The 26,808-nt window shown below is 39.6% G+C and overlaps 2 non-coding genes across 2 annotated transcripts; one reads left to right on the top strand and one right to left on the bottom strand.

Moving 5' to 3' along the window:
• Positions 1-8,027: 8,027 nt before the first annotated feature.
• LOC112774417 (small nucleolar RNA R71) lies at positions 8,028-8,135 on the bottom strand. The gene has a single exon (XR_003188909.1). It is a non-coding gene; the product is annotated as a small nucleolar RNA R71 (small nucleolar RNA).
• A 13,746-nt stretch (positions 8,136-21,881) lies between these two features.
• LOC112774387 (small nucleolar RNA R71) lies at positions 21,882-21,985 on the top strand. Its single transcript, XR_003188879.1, has one exon. It is a non-coding gene; the product is annotated as a small nucleolar RNA R71 (small nucleolar RNA).
• Positions 21,986-26,808: the final 4,823 nt, after the last annotated feature.

Here is a 26,808-nt window from a genome sequence, read left to right as displayed (position 1 = left end):
TATTTGCGCCTCTTCTTAGCTGACGTCGACCTGTACGACTTTGCTCCCCGGGCTTTTTAGTCATATTCCAACAACTTTTTAGGTAGTTTTCCGATGAGAAACCTTTTTATAGTTTATTTGGAGGACTTTTTAGCGCCATTTTGATTTGTGCTTTTGCCTTTTAAGTAGTGTCTCTTTTTTTAAGACTTCGTACCTTTCAGCAAAGCATTCCTGGCCTTCTTCTGGCTATTGCGAGATGTCTTTGTCCCTTTTGTGGATCTTTGTAGAGTGTTGGTACTTTGTTGTCTGACCTCTTTTTTTTTGTCGAGGTGATCCTTTGGGCTAATTTGTCCGACAACTTTTTAGTGTTCTCGTAGAACCCTTTTTAGTTAGTCTGAACAATTTTGATAGCCTTGTCGTGGAGTCGTGGCTTTTTGGGAAGAACTGTGTCCCTTCTAGCGCACACCTTTCGTTGGTCTGACTTCTCTTGTCGATTCGAGCTGTAGCTTTCGTTGGTCCGACTTCTCTTGTCGGTCCAATCTGTAGCTTTCGTTGGTCGACTTCACTTGTCGATTCTTCTTAAGTTATTTTTAGCAATCCATATTTAATTTGGACCTCGCCGGATCTCTTTTTTATAGATTTACTTTTTATAACTCTGTAGCTTTAATCGTCTTGGGCCGACTTCTTCATGTCGGTCGCTTCTAAGTTATTTCTAGTAATCCATTTTTGGGCAGGGCTGGCCAGGCCTCTTGCGATTACTTTTTATAACTTTTTGTCGTTTTGATCAGTCTGGTTCGACTTCTTCATGTCGGTCCATCCCAAGTTATAGCAATCCATTTTTTCTCAGACCTCGTCAGGCCTCTTTCTATGGATTGCTTTTTATAACTTTTTGTTGCTTTGGTCGATTGGTCCGACTTCTTCATGTCGGTCCGTTCTTAAGTTATTAGTAATCCATTTTTTAGTCAGGGCTGGCTAGGCCTCAGCTTATGGATTACTTTTATAACTTTATTGATTTTATCGTGATCGGACGATGAGTTTGATCATCACCTTGCCGACCTGTAACTTTGTCGTGATCGGGCGGTGAATTTGGTTTTCACCTTGCCGACCTTGTCGTGATCGGGCGGTGAATTTGGTTTTCACCTTGCCGACCTGTCGTAATCGGACGTCTTGGTAGGAAACTTTTTAGGGAATCTGCAAACTTTTAAACAATAAAATGAAGATATGAATAAGAGTGTGTATATGTTAGTGCTTACCCTTCTAGGTCGGGCAATTTTTAGATCTCGGCCTGGCGCCCTTCTTAGATTGCAGGCATGCCATGATCTTGGTAGCTCTCGCCCCTCGAGGTCGGACACTTTGTGGTGACCTTTCCCTTGTACCTCTGAACAACTTGGTATGGTCCTTTCCAGTTGGCTGCTAGCTTCCCTTCTCCTGACCGATCTTAGGTCCATTCGATGCTTTAGTGCTTCCTCTCTAATCCAAGCTCTTTCTCAGACTTCTAGAAGTTGGTCGAGCTCTTCCCTTTGAGTTTTGGGAGTTGGTATATTCGTTGTTCTTGATTTGAGCCGTTTTTCATCTTCTTTTCTGCAGGTTAGTCGTTCTTTTCTCTCTCTCTCTTTTTTTTTTACTTTCGACAACTGTGCATGCTTTTGATGTAAAGCTTTGACTTTGTATTTGGGTTTTTTCTTTGAAGAACTTTGGTTCTTTCTGCAAAAAGTTTGTGTCTTTGATCGTTTGTTGTGACTTTTATTTTGTCATTCGCCTTTGAGAAGAATGTGTGCTTTGCTTAGGATTTTGTTGCTGTTCCTGTTTCTTTTCATCGTTGCCTAACTCCTTTTGTATGAAAGTTCTAGCTTTTGTTTTGACCTTTTGTTTGAGAGGTGTTCGGACTGTTTGGGTATAGATTGTCGACTTCTCTTCTCTGTGTTCTTGCCCTGTTGTTGCCTCCAAAGGGTGCCCGTGGACTTTCATGTGAGTCCTGGATTTCCTTTTACTGTTGTATCTGAACTCGATGTTTCTTTTGTCCAGTTGTTTCCATTTCCCAGTATTATTGATCCTATTTTTCTTTTTTTTTTTTGTTTTTTTTTTTTTTTTTATTTTTTGACCTATGTCTTCCCGCAAAAATATTGTTGAGATGTCTACTAAAATCTCGGACGGCATGTTTGACTGGCTGGATTCCATAGTTTTAATGTGTGTTACTGTGGCTGACCCTGAGTACTGTGTGCGACTTAGGAGGTTCCATAGAATATGTAGGGATAGGGATGAGGAGAAGAATTATGAGTTGGTGTCACCGGACTCAAAGGAGAGGGTTTGTTTTCCTTCCTTGATTCCGGGGGAACGACCCTAACCTGATATGGTTAGGACCTTTTCTTCCTTCGAGATTGATGGATTTTGCAGTGTTTCTTGGATGAGGCTTCTATTATTGCCCTCTGGTTTGGTTTTAGCTAGTTTTAAAAGTGTACCAGCTCGGGTATTCTGTTCCCGAGGTATATGTCGGACCTCATATCCCTGAATTGTCCGAGCTGTTGGTGCTGGTTAGTTTTGAAAGTGCATCAGCTCGGGCATTCTATTCCCGAGGTATATGTCGGACCTCATATCCCCCAAATTGTCCGAGCAGTTTTTTGGTTTTGTCCAGGTATTTTTTCATGTTGGGATCCTTAGCTCGGTAGCTCCCTTATATTTGTGAGGTGACTACTTGTGAATTACTGAACACGGTAAGATTTTGAACTCCTACCTCCTTAGCCAGCCTTAAACCAGCCAGTAGTGCCTCGTATTCAGGTTGGTTATTTAGCTCGATTTGGGTTCCCTGATCGCTTCCTATAATTACACCTGCCCCATTCTTGGTTTTGTTTGAAGAGTCATCCATGTAGAGATTCCATTTTATGGGAGTTCCCGGGGTGTCAGTGTACTCTGTAATGAAGTCGGCCAGATACTGTGATTTGATGGCTGTCCGAGCTTCATATTGAAGATTGAATTTGGATAACTCGACTACCCACTGTAGGATTCTTCCAGCTAAGTCTATTTTCTGTAGGATGCCTTTTATGGGCTGGTTGGTCTGAACTCTAATAGTGTGAACTTGAAAGTATAGGCGGAGTCATCGAGTAGGGAGTATGATTGCGTAGGCAAACTTTTCTATGTTTTGATAGTTTAGTTCGGCCCTTTGTAGAGCCTTGATGATGAAGTAGATGGGTTGTTGCCCACTTTCATCTTCTCTGACTAGTGCGGAGGCTATTGCCCGACTTCCCACTGCGAGGTATAATATGAGTTCTTTACTTTCCCGTGGTCGGGTAAGAATGGGTGGTTGCCCCAAGAATTTTTGAAATTTCAGAAGGCTTGTTCGTACTCTGTTGTCCTATTCAAATCTCTCTCCCTTCCTTAATATACCTCTTTGAGGTGTCTTTTGTGAGATGATTTAGAGATCCCTCCTCCTGCGAATCCTCCATTTATCATATGAACCTGTCTCTCAGGGGTGGACATTCAACTCGTCCGACCTCTTCGTCCCTTCTTCTTTTTCTTGGTTCATCCACTTTATTGGCTAAGTACCGATCTAATCGCCTTTCTCTTGCCAATTTTTCTATGAAATTCTTTAGGTCGAAACACTCATTGGTGGGATGTCCGTAGATTCGGTGGTATGCGCAGTATTCTGAATTCCCCCTCTTTTGATTGGGCGAGGTGGTGGAATCTTCTCAGTGTTGCATATTTCTCGGTAAACATCCACAAGAGACACCCGAAGAGGGGTGTAATTGTGGTATTTTCTAGGCTTCTCACCGGGTTTATCTTCTTTTTTCTTGGTCTCTTTATCCTTGTCCCGTTGTGGGTTAGGAAAATCCGGTTTTTTAGCAGTCTGATGAGCGAATAATTTATACGCTTTTTGGCATTGTTTTTAGTATGTTTTTAGTAGAATCTAGTTACTTTTAGGGATGTTTTCATTAGTTTTCATGTTAAATTCACATTTCTGGACTTTACTATGAGTTTGTGTGTTTTTCTGTGATTTCAGGTATTTTCTGGCTGAAATTGAGGGACTTGAGCAAAAATCAGATTCAGAGGTTGAAGAAGGACTGCTGATGCTGTTGGATTCTGACGTCCCTGCACTCAAAGTGGATTTTCTGGAGCTACAGAAATTGAAATGGTGCGCTTCAAATTGCGTTGGAAAGTAGACATCTAGGGCTTTCCAGCATTATATAATAGTCCATACTTTGGCCAAGAATAGATGACGCAAACTGGCGTTCAACCCCACCTCTCTGCCCAATTTTGGCGTCCAGCGCCAGAAAAGGATCCAAAACCAGAGTTGAACGCCCAAACTGGCACAAATACTGGTGTTCAACTCCAAGAAGGACCTCTACACGTACAGCACTCAAGCTCAGCCCAAGAACACACCAAGTGGGCCCCGGAAGTGGATTTATGCATCAATTACTTATTTCTGTAAACCCTAGTTACTAGTTTATTATAAATAGGACCTTTTACTATTGTATTAGACATCTTTGGACGCCTGGTTCTTAGATCAGAGGGGCTGGCCATTCGGCCATGCCTGGACCTTTCACTTATGTAATTTTAACGGTAGAGTTTCTACACTCCATAGATTAAGGTGTGGAGCTCTGCTGTTCCTCAAAGATTAATGCAAAGTACTACTGTTTTCTATTCAATTCATCTTATTTCGCTTCTAAGATATTCATTCGCACTTCAACCTGAATGTAATGAACGTGACAATCATCATCATTCCCTATGAACACGTGCCTGACAACCACTTCCGTTCTACATTAGATTGAATGAGTATCTCTTAGATCTCTTAATCGGAATCTTCGTGGTGTAAGCTAGAATGGTGGCGGCATTCAAGAGAATCCGGAAGGTCTAAACCTTGTCTGTGGTATTCCGAGTAGGATTCAATGATTGAATGACTGTGACGAGCTTCAAACTCGCGATTGCCGGGCGTAGTGACAGACGCAAAAGGATAGTAAATCCTATTCCAGCAGGATCGAGAACCGACAGAAGAATAGCCATGCCGTGACAGGGTGCGTTGACCATTTTCACTGAGAGGATAAGATGAAACCATTGACAAGGGTGATGCCTCCAGACGATTAGCCGTGCTGTGACAGGGCATTTGGATCATTTTCCCGAGAGAAGACCGAAAGTAGCCATTGACAGTGGTGATGTATCACATATAGCCAGCCATGGAAAGGAGTAAGACTGATTGGATGAAGATAGCAGGAAAGCAGAGGTTCAGAGGAACGAAAGCATCTCTATTTGCTTATCTGAAATTCTCACCACTGATTTACATAAGTATTTCTATCCCTGTTTTATTAATTGTTTTCGAAAACACCATTATCAATTTATATCTGCCTGACTGAGATTTACAAGGTGACCATAGCTTGCTTCATACCAACAATCTCCGTGGGATTCGACCCTTACTCACGTAAGGTATTACTTGGACGGCCCAGTGCACTTGCTGGTTAGTTGTGCGAAATTGTGAACCATGGTATTGGCATCATGTTTTTGGCGCCATTACCAGGGAAAGAAAGAGCGATGAATTTTACATAATCAAAGTGTAATCACAATTTCTGCGCATCAAGTTTTTGGCGCCGTTGCCGGGGATTGTTTGAGTTTGGACAACTGACGGTTCATCTTGTTGCTCAGATTAGGTAATTTTCTTTTTGTTTTGTTTTCAAAAATCTTTCAAAAATATTTTCAAAAAAATCTCTCATCTGTTTTCGAAAAAAAAAAGTTATAAAAATGTTTTCAAAAATTTTATTCAAGATTTTTAAGAATGAATTCTAGTGTTTCATGAAGCATGTAAAGCTTGGCTGGCTGTAAAGCCATGTCTAAATTCTTTTGGACTGAGGCTTCCAAACCATCAGAGGCAAGTTACATATTTGATAAGTAATGAGCAGCAATTTGTTATCAAGAGCAATATACTTTGGTGTTAAATGCTGAAGCTTGGCTGGCCATTGGCCATGTCTAGTGTTTTGGGACTGGAGCTTTCATTGAAAGCTTGGCTGGCTAGTGAGCCATGTCTAATTCCTAGACTGAAGCTTTAGACTAAGAATGCAAGATTCCTGGAATTCATGTTAAAAATTTTGGAATCCTTATTTTTCCTTTTCATATAATTTTCGAAAAAATCCAAAAAAAAAATCCAAAAAAATTTAAAAATCATAAAAATTAAAAATATTTTTTGTGTTTCTTGTTTGAGTCTTGAGTCATATCATAAGTTTGGCGTCAATTGCATGTGCATCTTGCATTTTTCGAAATTCAAGCATTCATAGTGTTCTTCATGATCTTCAAGTTGTTCTTGGTAAGTCTTCTTGTTTGATCTTGATGATTTTTTGTTTTGTGTCTTTTCATGTTTATCATATGCATTCTTGAATTCTTAGTGTCTAAGCATTAAAGAATTCTAAGTTTGGTGTCTTGCATGTTTTCTTTGCATTAAAAGTTTTTCAAAATTGTGTCTATGATGTTCATCATGACATTCAAAGTGTTCTTGGTGTTCATCTTGACATTCATAGCATTCTTGCATGCATCACATGTTTTGATCTAAAATTCTCATGCATTGCATCATTTTTCTTGTTTTTCTCTCTCTTCATTAAAAATTCAAAAATAAAAAAAATATATCTTTCCCTTTTTCTCTCTCATCAAATTCGAAAATTTGAGTTGACTTTTTCAAAATTTTTTAAAATCAAGTTGTTTCTTATGAGTCAAATCAAATTTTCAATTTGAAAATCTTATCTTTTTCAAAATCTTTTTCAAAAATCAAATCCTTTTCAAAATTCTTAGTTATTTTCGAAAATTCCAAAAATATTTTTCAAAAATATTTTTCTTATTTTTATACCAAATTTTCGAAAATAACAATAGCAATTAATGTTTTGATTCAAAAATTTCAAGTTTGTTACTTGCTTGTTAAGAAAGATTCAAACTTTGAGTTCTAGAATCATATCTTGTGATTCCTTGTGAATCAAGTCATTAATTGTGATTTTAAAAATCAATTCTTTTTCAAAACTAATTTCAATCATATCTTTTCAAAAATATCTTTTTATCTTAACTTTTTCAAAAATATCTTTTCTAACTTCCTAACTTCTTATCTTTTCAAAATTTGTTTCAACTAACTAACTAACTTTTTGTTTGTTTCTTAACTTTTTCAAAACTACCTAACTAACTCTCTCTCTCTAATTTTCGAAAATATCTTCCCTCTTTTTCAAAAATTTCTTTTTAATTAACTAATTATTCTTATTTTTAATTTTAAAAATTTTTCGAAAAAATACTAACAATTTTCAAAAACCATTTTTCAAAAATCACTAACTCTTTTTCAAAATAATTTTCGAAAATTATCCCTCCCCCATCTTATTCTATTTATTCATTCATATCCTAACATCTCATCTCACATCTCTGCCATCCTCACAGTTGTGTTTCTTCCATTATATTACATTCTTTGTCTCCCCCTCTTCTTCTACTCACACAGGGATCCCTATACTGTGGTATAAAGGATCTCTATTATTATTATTATTTTTCTGTGCCCTCTTCTTTGTCATATGAGCAGGAGCAAGGACAAGAATATTCTTGTTGAAGCAGATCCAGAACCTGAAAGGACTCTGAAGAGAAAACTAAGAGAAGCTAAATTACAATAATCCAGAGATAACCTTTCAGAAATTTTCGAAAAGGAAGAGGAGATGGCAGCCGAAAATAATAATAATGCAAGGAGGATGCTTGGTGACTTTACTGCACCTAATTCCAATTTACATGGAAGAAGCATCTCCATTCCTGCCATTGGAGCAAACAACTTTGAGCTGAAACCTCAGCTAGTTTCTCTGATGCAGCAGAACTGCAAGTTTCATGGACTTCAATCTGAAGATCCTTCTCAGTTCTTAACTGAATTCTTACAGATATGTGATACTGTTAAGACTAATGGAGTAGATCCTGAAGTCTACAGGCTCATGCTTTTCCCTTTTGCTGTAAGAGACAGAGCTAGATTATGGTTGGATTCTCAACCCAAAGACAGCCTGAACTCTTGGGATAAGCTGGTCACGGCTTTCTTAGCCAAGTACTTTCCTCCTCAAAAGCTGAGCAAGCTTAGAGCTTATGTTCAAACCTTCAGACAAAAAGAAGGTGAATCCCTCTATGAAGCTTGGGAAAGATACAAACAGTTGACCAAAAAGTGTCCTTCTGACATGCTTTCAGAATGGACCATGCTGGATATATTCTATGATGGTTTATCTGAGCTATCAAAGATGTCACTGGACACTTCTGCAGGTGGATCCATTCACCTAAAGAAAACGCCTGCAGAAGCTCAAGAACTCATTGACATGGTTGCTAATAACCAGTTCATGTACACTTCTGAAAGGAATCCTGTGAGTAATGGGACGCCTATGAAGAAGGGAGTTCTTGAAGTTGATACTCTGAATGCCATATTGGCTCAGAATAAAATATTGATTCAGCAAGTCAATATGATCTCTCAGAGTCTGCATGGAATGCAAGCTGCATCCAACAGTACTCAAGAGGCATCTTCTGAAGAAGAAGCTTATGATCCTGAGAACCCTGCAATAGTAGAGGTAAATTACTTAGGTGAACCTTATGGAAACACCTATAACTCAACATGGAGAAATCATCCAAATTTCTCATGGAAGGATCAAAAGCCCCAACAAGGCTTTAATAATGGTGGAAGAAATAGGTTTAGCAATAGCAAGCCTTTTCCATCATTAACTCAGTAACAGACAGAGAACTCTGAACAAAATGCTTCTAATTTAGCAAATCTAGTCTCTGATCTATCTAAGGCCACCGTAAGTTTCATGAATGAAACAAGGTCTTCCATTAGAAATCTGGAAGCACAAGTGGGCCAGCTGAGTAAAAGGATCACTGAAATCCCTCCTAGTACTCTCCCAAGCAATACAGAAGAGAACCCAAAAGGAGAGTGCAAGGCCATTGACATAAGCACCATGGCCAAACCTGTAAGGGAAGGAGAGGACGTGAATCCCAAGGAGGAAGACCTCCTGGGACGTCCAGTGATCAATAAGGAGCTTCCCTCTGAGGAATCAAAGGACTCTGAGGCTCATCTAGAGACCATAGAGATTCCATTGAACCTCCTTATGCCCTTCATGAGCTCTGATGAGTATTCCTCTTCTGAAGAGAATGAGGATGTTACTGAAGAGCAAACTGCCAAGTTTCTTGGTGCAATCATGAAGCTGAATGCCAAATTATTTGGCATTGATACTTGGGAAGTTGAACCTCCCTTGTTCATCAATGAACTAAGTGATCCGGATCAACTGACATTGCCTCAGAAGAGACAAGATCCTGGAAAGTTCATAATACCCTGCACCATAGGCACCATGATCTTTAAGGCTCTGTGTGACCTTAGTTCAGGAATAAACCTCATGCCCCTCTCTGTAATAGAGAAACTGGGAATCTATGGGGTGCAAGCTGCAAAAATCTCATTAGAGATGGCAGACAATTCAAGAAAACAGGCTTATGGACAAGTAGAGGACGTGTTAGTAAAGGTTGAAGGCCTTTACATCCCTGCTGATTTCATAGTCCTGGATACTGGAAAGGAAGAGGATGAATCCATCATCCTAGGAAGACCTTTCCTAGCCACAGCAAGAGCTGTGATTGATGTGGACAGAGGAGAATTAATCCTTCAATTGAATGAGGATAACCTTGTGTTTACAACTCAAGGATCTCTCTCTGCATCCATGGAGAGGAAGCATAAAGCACTTCTCTCAAAGCAGAGTCAAACAAAGCCCCCACAGTCAAACTCTAAGTTTGGTGTTGGGAGGCCACAACCAAACTCTAAGTTTGGTGTTGAACTCCCATATCTAAACTCTAAGTTTGGTGTTGGAGAGTCTCAACAAAGCTCTACACGCTTGTGAGGCTCCATGAGGGCCCACTGTCAAGCTATTGACATTAAAGAAGCGCTTGTTGGGAGGCAACCCATTGTTTATTTATCTAATTTTGTTTTTGTTTTTCATGTTTTCTTAGGTTCATGATCATGTGGAGTCACAAAATAAACAAAAAAATTAGAAACGGAATCAAAAATAACAGAAGAAAAATCACACCCTGGAGGAAGCACCTGTCTGGCGTTCAACGCCAGAACAGAGCATGGTTCTGGCGCTGAACGCCCAAAATGGGCAGCATCCTGGCGCTGAACGCCTAGAACAAGCATGGTTTTGGCGTTCAACACCAGAAATGGCAACAAATGGGCGTTGAACGCCCAAAATGGGCACCAACCTGGCGCTGAACGCCCAGAGTTGTGTGCAAGGGCATTTTACATGCCTAATGGGTGCAGGGATGTTAATCCTTGACACCTCCGAATCTGTGGACACCATAGGATCACCTCAAGATCTGTGGACACTACAGGATCATCTTAGGATCTGTGAATTCCACAGGATCCCCACCCACCTCACCCTCTCTCTCTCCATTCATGACCATCCCTTCTGTTTTCCATTCACCACTCACATCCATACACACATCCCTCCATCTCCTCCATATCTTCTTCTTCTTCTATTCTTTCTTCTTTTGCTCGAGGGCGAGCAACATTCTAAGTTTGGTGTGGTAAAAGCATAAGCTTTTTGTTTTTCCATTACCATTGATGGCACCTAAACCTCTAAAAGAGGGGAAGGGAAGACAAAGGCTTCCACCTCCTAGTCATGGGAGATGGAAAGATTCATCTCAAGGGTCTATAGCTCAGTGGTAGAACATGTGGCTGTAAATCAAGAGATCCCTGAGATACCTCAGGGGATGCACTTCCCTCCACATAAATATTAGGAGCAAATCAACACCCCCCTAGGAGAATTAAGTTCCAACATGGGACAACTAAGGGTGGAACATTAAGAGCACTCCATCATGCTTCATGAAATAAGAGAAGATCAAAAACCAATGAGGGAGTAGCAACAAAGACAAGGAAGAGACATAGAAGAGCTCAAGGACGTCATTGGTTCCTCAAGAAGGAAACGCACCCATCACTAAGGTGGATTCATTCCTTGTTCTTATTTCTTCTGTTTTTCGTTTTCTATGTTATGTGCTTATCTATGTTTGTGTCTTCATTACATGATCATTAGTAGTTAGTAACTTTGTCTTAAAGTTATGAATGTCCTATGAATCCATCACCTCTCTTAAATGAAAAAATGTTTTAATTCAAAAGAACAAGAAGTACATGAGTTTCGAATTTATCCTTGAACTTAGTTTAATTATATTGATGTGGTGACAATGCTTCTTGTTTTCTGAATGAATGCTTGAACAGTGCATATGTCTTTTGAAGTTGTTGTTTAAGAATGTTAAATATGTTGGCTCTTGAAAGAATGATGACTAGGAGACATGTTATTTGATAATCTGAAAAATCATAAAAATGATTCTTGAAGCAAGAAAAAGCAGCAAAGAACAAAGCTTGCAGAAAAAAAAATAGGCGAAAAAAAATATAGAAAGAAAAAGAAAAAAGCAAGCAGAAAAAGCCAATAACCCTTAAAACCAAAAGGCAAGGGCAAATAAAAAGGATCCCAAGGCTTTGAGCATCAGTGGATAGGAGGGCCTAAAGGAATAAAATCCTGGCCTAAGCGGCTAAACCAAGCTGTCCCTAACCATGTGCTTGTGGCGTGTAGGTGTCAAGTGAAAACTTGAGACTGAGCGGTTAAAGTCAAGGTCCAAAGTAAAAAAAAAAAGGGTGTGCTTAAGAACCCTGGACACCTCTAATTGGGGACTTTAGCAAAGCTGAGTCACAATCTGAAAAGGTTCACCCAATTATGTGTCTGTGGTATTTATGTATCCGGTGGTAATACTGGAAAACAAAGTGCTTAGGGCCACGGCCAAGACTCATAAAATAGCTGTGTTCAAGAATCATCATACTGAACTAGGAGAGTCAATAACACTATCTAAACTCTGAGTTCCTATAGATGCCAATCATTCTGAACTTCAATGGATAAAGTGAGATGCCAAAACTATTCAAGAGGCAAAAAGCTATAAGTCCCGCTCATATGATTGAAGCTCTGTTTCATTGATAGTTTGGAATTTATAGTATATTCTCTTCTTTTTATCCTATTTGATTTTCAGTTGCTTAGGGACAAGCAACAATTTAAGTTTGGTGTTGTGATGAGCGGATAATTTATACGCTTTTTGGCATTATTTTTAGTATGTTTTTAGTAGAATCTAGTTACTTTTAGGGATGTTTTCATTATTTTTCATGTTAAATTCACATTTCTGGACTTTACTATGAGTTTGTGTGTTTTTCTGTGATTTCAGGTATTTTCTGGCTGAAATTGAGGGACTTGAGCAAAAATCAGATTCAGAGGTTGAAGAAGGACTGCTGATGCTGTTGGATTCTGATGTCCCTGCACTCAAAGTGGATTTTCTGGAGCTACAGAACTCGAAATGGTGCGCTTCTAATTGCGTTGGAAAGTAGACATCCAGGACTTTCCAGCAATATATAATAGTCCATACTTTGGCCAAGAATAGATGACGCAAACTGGCGTTCAACCCCACCTCTCTGCCCAATTCTGGCGTCCAGCGCCAGAAAAGGATCCAAAACCAGAGTTGAACGCCCAAACTGGCACAAATACTGGTGTTCAACTCCAAGAAGGACCTCTACACGTACAGCACTCAAGCTCAGCCCAAGCACACACCAAGTGGGCCCCGGAAGTGGATTTATACATCAATTACTTATTTCTGTAAACCCTAGTGACTAGTTTATTATAAATAGGACCTTTTACTATTGTATTAGACATCTTTGGACGCCTGGTTCTTAGATCAGAGGGGCTGGCCATTCGGCCATGCCTGGACCTTTCACTTATGTAATTTTAACGGTAGAGTTTCTACACTCCACAGATTAAGGTGTGGAGCTCTGCTGTTCCTCAAAGATTAATGCAAAGTACTACTGTTTTCTATTCAATTCATCTTATTTCGCTTCTAAGATATTCATTCGCACTTCAACCTGAATGTGATGAACGTGACAATCATCATCATTCCCTATGAACGCGTGCCTGATAACCACTTCCGTTCTACATTAAATTGAATGAGTATCTCTTAGATCTCTTAATCGGAATCTTCGTGGTGTAAGCTAGAATGGTGGCGGCATTCAAGAGAATCCGGAAGGTCTAAACCTTGTCTGTGGTATTCCGAGTAGGATTCAATGATTGAATGACTGTGACGAGCTTCAAACTCGCGATTGCCGGGCGTAGTGACAGACGCAAAAGGATAGTAAATCCTATTCCAGCAGGATCGAGAACCGACAGATGAATAGCCGTGCCGTGACAGGGTGCGTTGACCATTTTCACTGAGAGGATAAGATGAAACCATTGACAAGGGTGATGCCTCCAGACGATTAGCCATGCCGTGACAGGGAATTTGGATCATTTTCCCGAGAGAAGACCGAAAGTAGCCATTGACAGTGGTGATGTATCACATAAAGCCAGCCATGGAAAGGAGTAAGACTGATTGGATGAAGATAGCAGGAAAGCAGAGGTTCAGAGGAACGAAAGCATCTCTATTCGCTTATCTGAAATTCTCACCACTGATTTACATAAGTATTTCTATCCCTGTTTTATTAATTGTTTTCGAAAACACCATTATCAATTTATATCTGCCTGACTGAGATTTACAAGGTGACCATAGCTTGCTTCATACCAACAATCTCCGTGGGATTCGACCCTTACTCACGTAAGGTATTACTTGGATGACCCAATGCACTTGCTGGTTAGTTGTGCGAAGTTGTGAACCATGGTATTGGCATCATGTTTTTGGCGCCATTACCAGGGAAAGAAAGAGCGATGAATTTTACATAATCAAAGTGTAATCACAATTTCTGCGCACCACTGTCTCCCAATCGGGAGTTCTCCTCCATGTTGATATATTTTTTCGCCCTTTCTTGAACCTCGTTTAGAGATGTTGGGTACTCCTTGGATATTGAGTGGCTAAAAGGTCCTTTTCTTAGGCCATTGATGAGTCCCATGATGGCCGCTTCTGTTGGAAGACTTTGTATGTCAAGGCATGCTTTGTTGAATCTTTCCATGTAGATGTGAAGGCTTTCCCGATCTCCTTGTTTAATTCCTAGCAAGCTTGGAGCGTGTTTGGCTTTATCCTTCTGGATGGAGAATCTGGCGAGGAACTTTTTAGCAAGGTCGTCAAAACTTGTGATGGATTGGTGCACGAAATTGTGATCTCTAGCAACGGCGCCAAAAACTTGGTATGCACGTTTATAATCTCAAATTCTTTTTCACAACTCCGATACAACTAACCAGCAAGTGCACTGGGTCGTCTAAGTAATATACCTTACGTGAATAAGGGTCGATCCCACGGAGATTGTCGGCTTGAAGCATGCTATGGTCACCTTGTAAATCTTAGTCAGGCAGACTCAAATGGTTATGGGATTTTGATAATTATGATATAAAATATAAAATAGGATAGAGATACTTATGCAATTTATTGGTGAGAATTTCAGATAAGCGTATGGAGATGCTTTTGTTCCTTCTGAACCTCTGCTTTCCTACTGCTTTCATCCAATCATTCATACTCCTTTCCATGGCAAGCTGTATGTTGGGCATCATCGTTGTCAATGGCTACTTCCCGTCCTCTCAGTGAAAATGGTCCAAATGCACTGTCACCGCACGGCTAATCATCTGTCGGTTCTTGATCATGTTGGAATAGGATCCACTGATCCTTTTGCGTCTGTCACACGCCCAACACTCGCGAGTTTGAAGCTCGTCACAGTCATCCCATCCCAGATCCTACTCAGAATACCACAGACAAGGTTTAGACTTTCCAGATCTCAAGAATGGCCGCCAATAATTCTAGCTTATACCACGAAGACTCCGATCTTTTGGAATAGAGGCTAAGAGATAAACGCTCAATCCAAGGTAGAACGGAAGTGGTTGTCAGGCACGCGTTCATAGGTTGAGAATGGTGATGAGTGTCACGGATCATCACATTCATCATATTGAAGTGCAAGCGAATATCTTAGAATAGGAATAAGCTTGAATTGAATAAGAAAACAATAGTACTTTACATTAATTCATGAGGAACAGTAGAGCTACACACCTTAATCTATGGTGTGTAGAAACTCTACCGTTGAAAATACATAAGTGATGAAGGTTCAGGCATGGCCGAATGGCCAGCCCCCTAGACGTGATCTCAGAACATAAAATTGGTCAAAGACTAACCAGAGATGTGAAATAAATCACTAAAAGTAGTTTTTATACTAAACTAGTAGCTAGGGTTACATAAGATAAGTAAATGATGTAGAAATCCACTTCTGGGCCCACTTGGTGTGTGCTTGGACTGAGCATTGAGCTTTCATGTGTAGAGACTCTTTTTGGAGTTAAACGCCAGGTTGTAGCCTGTTTCTGGCGTTTAACTCTGATTTGCAACCTGTTTCTGGCGTTTAACTCCAGAATAGGGCAGAGAGTCGGTGTTTGAACGCCAGTTTGCATCGTCAAAACTCATGTAAAGTATGGACTATTATATATTGCTAGAAAGCCCTGGATGTCTACTTTCCAACGTAATTGAAAGCGAGCCAATAGAATTTCTGTAGCTCCAGAAAATCCACTTTGAGTGCAGGAAGGTCAGAATCCAACAGCATCTGCAGTCCTTCTTCAGCCTCTGAATTAGATTTTTGCTCAAGTCCCTCAATTTCAGCCAGAAATTACCTGAAATCACAGAAAAACACACAAACTCATAGTAAAGTCCAGAAATGTGATTTTCATTTAAAACTAATAAAAATATACTAAAAACTAACTAAATCATACTAAAAACTATGTAAAAACAATGCCAAAAAGCGTATAAATTATCCGCTCATCACAACACCAAACTTAAATTGTTGCTTGTCCCCAAGCAACTGAAAATCAAATAGGATAAAAAGACGAGAATATACTATAAATTCCAAAATATCAATGAAACTTAGCTCCAATTAGATGAGCGGGACTAGTAGCTTTTTGCCTCTGAACAGTTTTGGCATCTCACTTTATCCCTTGAAGTTCAGAATGATTGGCATCTATAGGAAGTCAGAATTCAGATAATGTTATTGATTCTCCTAGTTTAGTATGTTGATTCTTGAACACAGCTACTTTATGAGTCTTGGCCGTGGCCCTAAGCACTTTGTTTTCCAGTATTACCACCGGATACATAAATGCCATAAACACATAACTGGGTGAACCTTTTCAGATTGTGACTCAGCTTTGCTAGAGTCCCCAATTAGAGGTGTCCAGGGTTCTTAAGCACACTCTTTTTTTTCTTTTTTTTTTCTTTGCTTTGGACCTCAACTTTAACCGCTCAGTCTCAAGCTTTTCACTTGACACCTTCACGCCACAAGCACATGGTTAGGGACAGCTTGGTTTAGTCGCTTAGGCCAGGATTTTGTTCCTTTGGGCCCTCCTATCTACTGATTCTCAAAGCCTTGGATCCTTTTTACCCTTGCCTTTTGGTTTAAAGGGTTATTGGCTTTTTCTGCTTGCTTTTTCTTTTTCTTTCTCTCTTTTTTTTCTGCAATCTTTTGTATTCGCTGCTTTTTCTTGCTTCAAGAATCAATTTTATGATTTTTCAGATTATCAATAACATTTCTCTTTTTCATCATTCTTTCAAGAGCCAACAATTTTAACATTCATAAACTACAAATTCAAAAGACATATGCACTGTTCAAGCATTCATTCAGAAAACAAAAAGTATTGCCACCACATCAAAATAATTGAACTAAGCTCAAGGATGAATTCGAAATCATGTACTTCTTGTTCTTTTGTAATTAAAACATTTTTCATTTACGAAAGGTGATGGATTCATAGGACATTCATAGCTTTAAGACATAGACACTTAGACACTAGTGATCATGTAGTAAAGACACAAACATAAATAAAACATACAGCTCAAAAACCGAAAAACAGAAAAATAAGAACAAGGAGATTAAGGAACAGGTCCACCTTAGTGAGGGTGGCGTCTTCTTCCTCTTGAAGAACCAATGGTGTTCTTGAGCTCCTCTATGTCTCTTCCTTGTCTTTGTTACTCCTCCCTTAAAGCTCTTTGATCTTCTCTAATCTCATGGAGAATGATGGAGTGCTCTTGGTGTTCCATCCTTAGTTGTCCCATGTTGGAACTTAATTCTCCTAGGGAGGTGTTGATTTGCTCCCAATAGTTTTATGGAGGAAAGTGTATCCCTTGAGGCATCTCAGGGATTTCATGGTGAGGAATATCCTCATGCTCTTGTTGAGGTCCATGATCTCTTGTTTTCTCCATCCTTTTCTTAGTGATGGGCTTGTCCTCATCAATGAGGATATCTCCCTCTATGTTAATCCCAGCCGAATTGCAGAGGTGGCAAATGAGGTGAGGAAAGGCTAACCTTGCCATAGTGGAGGACTTGTCAGCCACCTTGTAGAGTTCTTGAGGTATAATCTCATGAACTTCCACTTCCTCCCCAATCATGATACTATGGATCATGATGGCCCGATCCACAGTTACTTTGGATCGGTTGCTAGTAGGAATGATAGAGCGTTGGATGAACTCCAACCATCCTCTAGCTACAGGCTTAAGGTCCGGTCTTCTCAATTGAACCGGGTTGCCTCTTGAGTCAACTTTTTATTGAGCTCCTTCCACACATATGTCCATGAGGACTTGCTCCAACCTTTGATCAAAGTTAACCCTTCTAGTGTAAGGGCGTGCATTTTCTTGCATCATTGGCAAGTTGAACGCCAACCTTACATTTTCCGGACTGAAATCTAAGTATTTCCCCCGAACCATTGTAAGCCAATTCTTTGGATTCGGGTTCATACTTTGATCATGGTTCCTAGTGATCCATGCATTTTCATAGAACTCTTGAACCATTAAGATTCCGACTTGTTGAATAGGATTGGAGAGTACTTCCCATCCTCTTCTTCTAATCTCTTGTCGAATCTCCGGATACTCGCTCTTTTTGAGCTTAAAAGGGACCTCAGGAATCACCTTTTTCTTGGCCACAACTTCATAGAAGTGGTCTTGATGGACCTTTGAGATGAATCTCTCCGTCTCCCATGACTCAGAGGTGGAAGCAATTGCCTTCCCTTTCCTCTTTCTTGAGGTTTCTCTGGCCTTAGGTGCCATTAATGGTTATGGAAAAACAAAAAGCAATGCTTTTACCACACCAAACTTAAAAGGTTTGCTCGTCCTCGAGCAAAAGAAGAAAGAAAGTAGTAGAAGAAGAAGAAAATGGAGGAGATGGAGTGAGAGAGTGTATTCGGCCAAGGGGGGAAGTAGTGTTTGTGATGTGTGAAAATGGAGTAGTGTTAAGGGGTTTATATAGGGGTGGGGGGGTAGGTTTCGGCCATTAGGGTTGGGTTTGGGAGGGAAAAGAATTTGAATTTTGGAGGTAGGTGGGGTTTATGGGGAAGAGTGGATGGATGTGAGTGGTTAAGGGTATTTGGGGAAGAGGTATGGAGGTGATTGGTGAAGGGTATTTGGGAAAGAGTGTTATGAAAAGGTGTGAAGAGGAGAGTAGAAGAGGTGGGATAGGTGGAGATTCTGTGGGGTCCACAGATCCAGAGGGGTCAAGGACTTAGCATCCCTGCTCCATTTAGGCGTGCAAAATGCCCTTAGAATGCATGTCTGGCGTTAAACGCCAGCTTGCTGCTTGTTTCTAGCATTTAACGCCAGCTTTTCTCCCATTCTTGGCATTAAAGGCCAATTACATACTCTGTTCTGGCGTTAAACGCCAGTCTAGTGCTTGTTTCTGGCGTTTAACGCCAGCTTAATGCTTCTTTCTTCTAGCATTTAACGCCAGCTTTTCTCCCATTCTTGGCATTAAACGCCAATTACATACTCTGTTCTGGCGTTAAACGCCAGTCTAGTGCTTGTTTCTGGCGTTTAACGCCAGTTTGATGCTTCTTACTGGCGTTTAAATGCCAGTAAGCTCTTCCTCCAGGGTGAGCTATTTTTAATGCTGTTTTTCATTCTGTTTTTGATTTTTCAGTTGTTTTTGTGACTTCACATGATCATCAACCTAAAGAAAACATAAAATAGTAATGGAAAATAAATAGGTATAATTAAATAACATTGGGTTGCCTCCCAACAAGCGCTTCTTTAATGTCAATAGCTTGACAGTGAGCTCTCATGGAGCCTCACAGAAGATCAGAGCAATGTTGGGGCCCCTCAACACCAAACTTAGAGTTTGGTTGTGGCCTCCCAACACCAAACTTAGAGTTTGAATGTGGGGGTTTTGTTTGACTCTGTTCCGAGAGAAGCTTCTCATGCTTCCTCTCCATGGTTACAGAAGGAGAACCTTGAGTCTTAAATTCCTCTCCATGGTTACAGAACGAGAACCTTGAGTCTTAAATACAAGAGTAAACTACCATTTGTACCTACAAAAGTTGAAAACACTGACATATCTACCCATAAAAAAAGGAAATTACCATTTGTACCCATGAAATATGGATTTCGCATAACAAAATTATCCAAATACTGAAAAAATTACCTAAAATCCCTAAATTACCCTTATCTTCGCCACCACACCACCTCCTTCACCCAATCACCTTTCTAACACTAACCCTCTTCACCCAGCCACCACCCATCTTTTACTTTCTAATCTCAAATCCCACCACCACCTCCTTCACTCAGCCACCACCCCCTTTTCCTCCAAAACTCACACATGGAGACATTAAACACATACTCCCACCCGAGGAAGAAGAAGAGACCGCCGCCAGCAATCCTAAAGTCGCAGCCCCCCTTCTTTTCACCGTCACCACCTTCACCTACCGTGGCTACCTTCTCTTCATCACCGAACCAGTGCCCCCGACGGGCCACCGCATTAGCCGCCACCACCGCGGTCTCCTTTGCGAACCAAAACCGCGGTGAGCTCTCTCTCTCTTTCTGTCCCTTTCGCCATTTTTCTTTTCTCCCATAAAAAGTGAATCCAAATACATGAGGCTTCTGTGTTTGGTTATTCAGATTTGATACTTTCTCTTCACTCTCTTCACACCTTAGATCTGTCTTGTCACTGGTCTGGAAGGAAGAGAGCGCGCAAGAGATCGGAGAAGGAGGAGAGGGCAACGGCGCAGGTGGGTGTCACTGCCACCATCGTCGTCGACGCTGTTCAGTGAGGGAGGAAGAACTGTTTTTTCTCTTTGCTTTTTCTATTGTTATTATTGTTGTTGTTGCTGCTGCTACTGCTTTATATGAAGAAGATGATGATGGAGGTATAGTGGTGGTGGTGGTGATGGTAGTGATAAAGGAGATGAGATGGTGGTGGAATTTGAGATTAGAAAGAAAAAGGGAGAGGGGTGGCTAGGTGAAGAGGGTTAGGGTTAGAAAGATGATTGGGTGAAGGAGGTGGTGTGGTGGTGAAGATAAGGGTAATTTAGGGATTTTAGGTAATTTTTTAATGTTTGGATAATTTTGTTATGCGAAATCCATATTTCATGGGTACAAATCGTAATTTTCTTTTTCTATGGGTAGATATGTCAGCGTTTTCAACTTTCGTGGGTACAAATGGTAGTTTACTCTAAATACAAGGTAGTCCTCATTCAACTAAAGGACCAACTCTACTCTGTCAACATCAATCACAGCTTTTTCTGTGGCCAGGAAGGGTCTGCCAAGGATGATGGATTCATCCTCATCCTTCCCAGTGTCTAGGATTATGAAATCAGCAGGGATGTAAAGGCTTTCAACCTTTACTAGCACGTCCCCTACTAGTCCATAAGCCTGTTTCATGGATTTATCTGCCATCTCTAGTGAAATTCTTGTAGCTTGTACCTCAAAGATTCCCAGTTTCTCCATTACAGAGAGGGGCATGAGGTTTATCTCTGACCTCAGGTCACATAGAGCTTTCTCAAAGGTCATGGTGCCTATAGTACAAGGTATGAAGAATTTTTTGAGATCCGGTTTCTTCTGAGGTAATGTCTACCTCATTAATGCATTCAGTTCATTGATTAACAAGGGGGTTCATCCTCCCAAATCTCAGTACCAAATAACTTGGCATTCAGCTTCATGATTGCTCCTAGATATTTAGCAACTTACTCTTCAGTGATGTCTTCATCCTCTTCAGTGGAAGAATATTCATTAGAGCTCATGAATGGAAAAGGAAGTTTAATGGAATCTCTATGGTCTCTGTATGAGCCTCAGATTCCTTTGGTTCCTCAAAGGGAAACTCTTTTCTATCCAAAGGACGTCCCATGAAGTCTTCCTCACTAGGATTCACGTCCTCCTCCTCTTCTGGGCATTCGGCCACACCAAGTAAGGTTATGGCCTTGCACTCTCTCTTCGGATTTTTTTCTGTATTGCTTGGGAGTGTACTGGGAGGAGTTTCAGTAATCTTCTTACTCAGCTGACCCACCTGTGCCTCCAAATTTCTAATGGAGGACCTTGTTTCATTCATGAAACTTAGTGTGGTCTTGGATAGATCAGAGACTATGATTGCCAGGCCAGAATGGCTCTGTTTAGAATTCTCTGTCTGTTGCTAAAAAGATGATGGAAAAGGCTTGCTATTGCTAAACCTATTTCTTCCACCGTTATTATTGAAGCCTTGTTGAGGCTTCTGTTGGTCCTTCCATGAGAAATTTGGATGATTTTTCCATGAAGGATTATAGGTGTTTCTATAGGATTCTCCAATATAATTCACCTCTGCTATTGCAGGGTTCTCAGGATCATAAGCTTCTTCTTCAGAAGATGCTTCTTTAGTACTGTTGGATGCAGCTTGCAATCCATTCAGACTCTGAGAAATTATATTGACTTGCTGAGTCAATATTTTGTTCTGAGCCAATATGGCATTCAGAGTATCAATTTCAAGAAATCCCTTCTTCTGAGGCGTCCCATTGTTCACAGGATTCCTCTCAGAGGTGTACATGAACTGGTTATTTGCAACCATTTCAATGAGTTCCTAAGCTTCTGCAGGGGTTTTCACGTGAAGAGATCCTCCTGCAGAATGGTCCAATGACATTTTTGACAACTCAGACAGACCATCATAGAATATACTTATGATGCTCCCTTCTAGAAGTATGTCAGTAGGACACCTTTTGATCAGTTGCTTGCATCTTTCCCAAGCTTCATAGAGGGATTCTCCTTCCTTCTGTCTGAAGGTTTGAATTTTCATTCTAAGCTTGCTCATCTTTTGAGGTGGAAAGAATTTTGCCAGGAAAGCACTGACCAGCTTATCCCAAGAGTTCAGGCTATCCTTAGGTTGTGAATACAACAATGTTCTAGCTCTGTCTCTTACAACAAAAGGGAAAAGCATAAGCCTGTAGACCTCGGGATCAACTCCATTGGTCTTGACAGTGTCACAGATTTGCAAGAATTCAGCTAAAAACTGATGAGGATCTTCCATTGGAAGTCCATGAAACTTGCAATTCTGCTGCATTAGAGAAACCAATTAAGGCTTAAGCTCAAAATTGTTTGCTCCAATTGCAGGGAGTGAGATGCTTCTTCCATAGAAGTTGGAAGAGGGTGCAATAAAGTCACCAAGCATCTTCCTTGCATTTCCACCATTGTTATTAGGTTCGGCCATGTCTCCTTCTTTTTCAAAAATTTTTGTCAGGTTCTCTCCAGAGAGTTGTGCTTTAGCTTCCCTTAGCTTCCTCTTCAGAGTCCTTTCAGGTTCAGGATCAGCTTCAACAAGAATATTCTTATCATTGTTCCTACTCATATGAAAAAGAAGAGAACAAAAAAGAAAATATGGAATCCTCTATGTCACAGTATAGAGATTCCTTATGTGAGTGGAAGAGGAGAAGAATAGAAGGAGGAGAAGAGAAAAACTCAAACACAGAGAAGAAGATGGGGTTCGAATTATGAGTAGAAGAGAAGTGTTAGTAGATAAATAAATAAATAGAAGGAGATGAAAGAGAGGGGAGAAAATTCGAATTTAATTTAAAAATAAAAGAAAAATATTTTGTTTTTATTTTAAAATGCAGTTAGAATTCAAAAATTAAAAAGAGAAATAAAATTAAAATTAAAATTTGAAACAATTAGTTAATTAAAAAGAATTTTGAAAAAGTGGATAGGAGTTTTCAAAAATTAGAGAGAGAAAATTAGTTAGGTGATTTTGAAAAAGATATGATTGAAATAGAAAATTTTTAAAAATAAACCAAAAAGTTAAGTAGTTAATTGAAAAAGATTTGAAAATCAAATTTGAAATGGTGAGAAGTTAGAAAAGATTTTGAAATTGATTTTGAAAAAGATATGATTGAAATTGAAAAAGATATGATTGAAAATCATTTTGAAAAATATTTGAATTGGAAATTAAAAAGATTTGATTTGAAAATTGAAATTGATTACTTGACGAACAAGAAACTAAAAGATATGATTCTAAAATTTAAAGATTGAACCTTTCTTAATAAGCAAGTAACAAGCTCAAATTTTTTTTGAATTAATCACATTAATTGTTAGTAAAGATTTTGAAAAATATGGAATAAAATAAGAAAAATATTTTTGAAAATCAATTTGAATTTTCGAAAATATGAAAGAAAAATGAAAAAGATTTGATTTTTGAAAAAGATAGAATTTTTAAATTGAAAATTTGATTTGACTCATAAGAAACAACTAAATTTTGAAAAATTTTTGAAAAAGTCAACTCAAATATTCGAAATTTATGAGAAGAAAAAGGGAAAGATATTTTATTTTTGAATTTTTAATGAGGAGAGAGAAAAACATAAAAATGATGCAAAACATAAAAATTCAAGATCAAAACACATGATCCATGCAAGAACACTTTGAATGTCAAGATGAACACTAAGAACACTTTGAAGATCAAGATGAACATCAAGAACTTATTTTTGAAAATTTTTAAGAAAAGACACACATGCAAGACACCAAACTTGGAAATTTTCAAACTTTAGACACTAACAAATTGAAAATGCATATGAAAAACAAGAAAAGACACAAAAGATGAAAATGCAAAGATCAAACAAAGAAAATCATCAAGAACAACTTGAAGATCATGAAGAACATCATGCATGGGTTTCGAAAATTTTTAGTAAATTAAAAAAAATACAATTGACACCAAACTTACAATTTGACACTAGACTCAAACAATAAACACAAAATTATTTTTGGTTTTATGATTTTATTAATTTTTTTAGATTTTTTGAAAATTAATTGGAAAAAGAAAAATAAGGATTTCAAAATTTCTAATGAGAATTCCAGGAATCATGCAATGTTAGTCTAAAACTCTGGTCCAAGAATTAGACATGGCTTACTAGCCAGCCAAGCTTTCAGTGAAAGCTCCGGTCCAAAATACTAGACATGGCCAATGGCCAGCCAAGCTTTAGCAGATCATTACATACAAAAGCTAAATTGCTGAGAAAGACAAAGAAGCTCTTCTAATGATATTTGAAACCTCGGTCCAAAGGATTAGACATGGCTTAACAGCCAGCCAGGATTCAGCATATCACCATAAAACTCTAGAATTCATTCTTAAAAATTATGAAGCCATAAGATAATTTATTTTTTTTTTGAAAATTTTTTGAAAATAAAAATAATAAAAAAGCTTAAAATTAAAATAAAATTACCTAATCTGAGCAACAAGATGAACCGTCAGTTGTCCAAACTCGAACAATCCCCGGCAACGGCGCCAAAAACTTGGTGCACGAAATTGTGATCTCTAGCAACGGCACCAAAAACTTGGTACGCACGTTTATAATCTCAAATTCTTTTTCACAACTCCGATACAACTAACCAGCAAGTGCACTGGGTCGTCCAAGTAATAAACCTTACGTGAGTAAGGGTCGATCCCACGGAGATTGTCGGCTTGAAGCAAGCTATGGTCACCTTGTAAATCTCAGTCAGGCAGATTCAAATGGTTATGGGATTTTGATAATTATGATATAAAATATAAAATAGGATAGAAATACTTATGCAATTCATTGGTGAGAATTTCAGATAAGCGTATGGAGATGCTTTTGTCCCTTCTGAACCTCTGCTTTCCTACTGCTTTCATCCAATCATTCATACTCCTTTCCATGGCAAGCTGTGTGTTGGGCATCACCGTTGTCAATGGCTACTTCCCATCCTCTCAGTGAAAATGGTCCAAATGCACTGTCACCGCACGGCTAATCATCTATCGGTTCTCGATCATGTTGGAATAGGATCCATTGATCCTTTTGCGTCTGTCACACGCCCAACACTCGTTTGTTTGAAGCTCGTCACAGTCATCCCATCCCAGATCCTACTCGGAATACCACAGACAAGGTTTAGAATTTCTGGATCTCAATAATGGCCGCCAATAATTCTAGCTTATACCACGAAGACTCTGATCTTTCGGAATAGAGGCTAAGAGATAAACACTCAATCCAAGGTAGAACGGAAGTGGTTGTCAGGCACGCGTTCATAGGTTGAGAATGGTGATGAGTGTCACGGATCATCACATTCATCATGTTGAAGTGCAAGCGAATATCTTAGAATAGGAATAAGCTTGAATTGAATAAGAAAACAAAGATCAAGTCAATGAAGGGGTTTTGAGATCGGCTTCGAGCTTTAAGAGCTTGTCCTCTAGTTTTTGACGTCGTCTTGTTTCTCTCCGATGGTCTCTTTCAGCTTCCCGTTGATGTTCAGCTTCTTGTTCCAGTTGTTTAAGGCGATTCTGTTTCTCACGGATAGCTTCCAAAAATTCTGTGTTTAGGGGTTGCTTATCTCCCTCGTTTTAAGGTGTATCTTTGGAGGTGGCGTCCGTGTTTTTGTTTGGCGTTCTGTCCACCAAACCAGAATTGTGATCGTTGTCACGGTCGTCCGCCATGGTGATGGGATAACTTCTAGGTTCCCCGGCAACGGCGCCAATGTTCCGAGGGTTACCTGAAACTGTAGGTCGATCTCAGACGAGATCTGCCATCGTGGTCGGTGCTGCTGTGTCCGACCTGTTTAGACCTAGTGGCCGGAGCTTTCGTGTCCGACTTGTTGGATCTGGTGGCCGGAGTTGTCGTGTCCGACCTGGTGGAACTGGTGGAGCTGGAGATGCTGTTGATCCTTCGTCACCGAAGGGTAGTGGTACCTGTAAGAGACTCCGATGCTTAAGTTAGCATGGGCTTTAAGCAGATTTTTAGTAGAATCAAAGTATGAGTTATACCTGGGTGCTCCAGTGTATTTATAATGGTATGGTTTGACTTTTCTGGAGATAAGATAGTTATCTCTATCTTATCTTATCTTTGAGTGAAGTCATCTTATCTTTAAGGGGAACCGCTTTTATCCATCTAGGCTTTGGCTGCCTTTAGATTGGGCTGTGTCCCTTCGTTTGGGCCTGCTTGGGCCTCTTATGGTAATTTGGCCGAGCTCTTTGTGAAGAGGTCGGTAATGGGCCAACCTTCTAAGAGGTCGGTCATGGGCCAACCTTCTAAGAGGTCGGCCAACCCGGTCCTTTATAGCTCGAACCGATGTATGAACAATAATGTCATCAACATACAAAAGTAGAAGAACATCTCCATGTTCACTTTTATGAATAAAGAGAGCATTCTTATGAGGGCTACAGGTGAAACCGAGATGGCATATAGTGATACTGAACTTTTCAAACCATTCACGTAGAGCTTGCTTAAGGCCATAAAGTGCTTTGCGAAGGAAACAAACTTTGCTAGAAGAACAAGGATATTCGGAGGTGGTTTCATATAGACCTTCTTTTTTAAATCCCCATTAAGAAATTCATTCTTCACATCCATCTGACTGAGAGACCATTTTTTTACCGCAACAATGGCAATGAAAATTTGATCAGATGCGAGACAAGCAATAGGAGCAAAAATTTCTTCATAATCAATACCATACTCTTGCGTACAACCTTGAGCAATCAATCGTGCTTATAATAGTCAATAGAACCATTAGAGCAAGTCTTGATCTTGTATACCCATCAACTACCAACAACTTCTTGATCAGAAGGAGGATCAACCAAGTCCCAAGTGTGTGCTTTTTCAAATGCTTGGATTTCTTCTTACTTTGCTTGCTGCCAATTTG

Source organism: Arachis hypogaea, chromosome 18, assembly GCF_003086295.3.
Source record: "Arachis hypogaea cultivar Tifrunner chromosome 18, arahy.Tifrunner.gnm2.J5K5, whole genome shotgun sequence".
NCBI lineage: Eukaryota > Viridiplantae > Streptophyta > Magnoliopsida > Fabales > Fabaceae > Arachis > Arachis hypogaea.
This window is presented reverse-complemented; position numbering and strand designations above follow the sequence as displayed.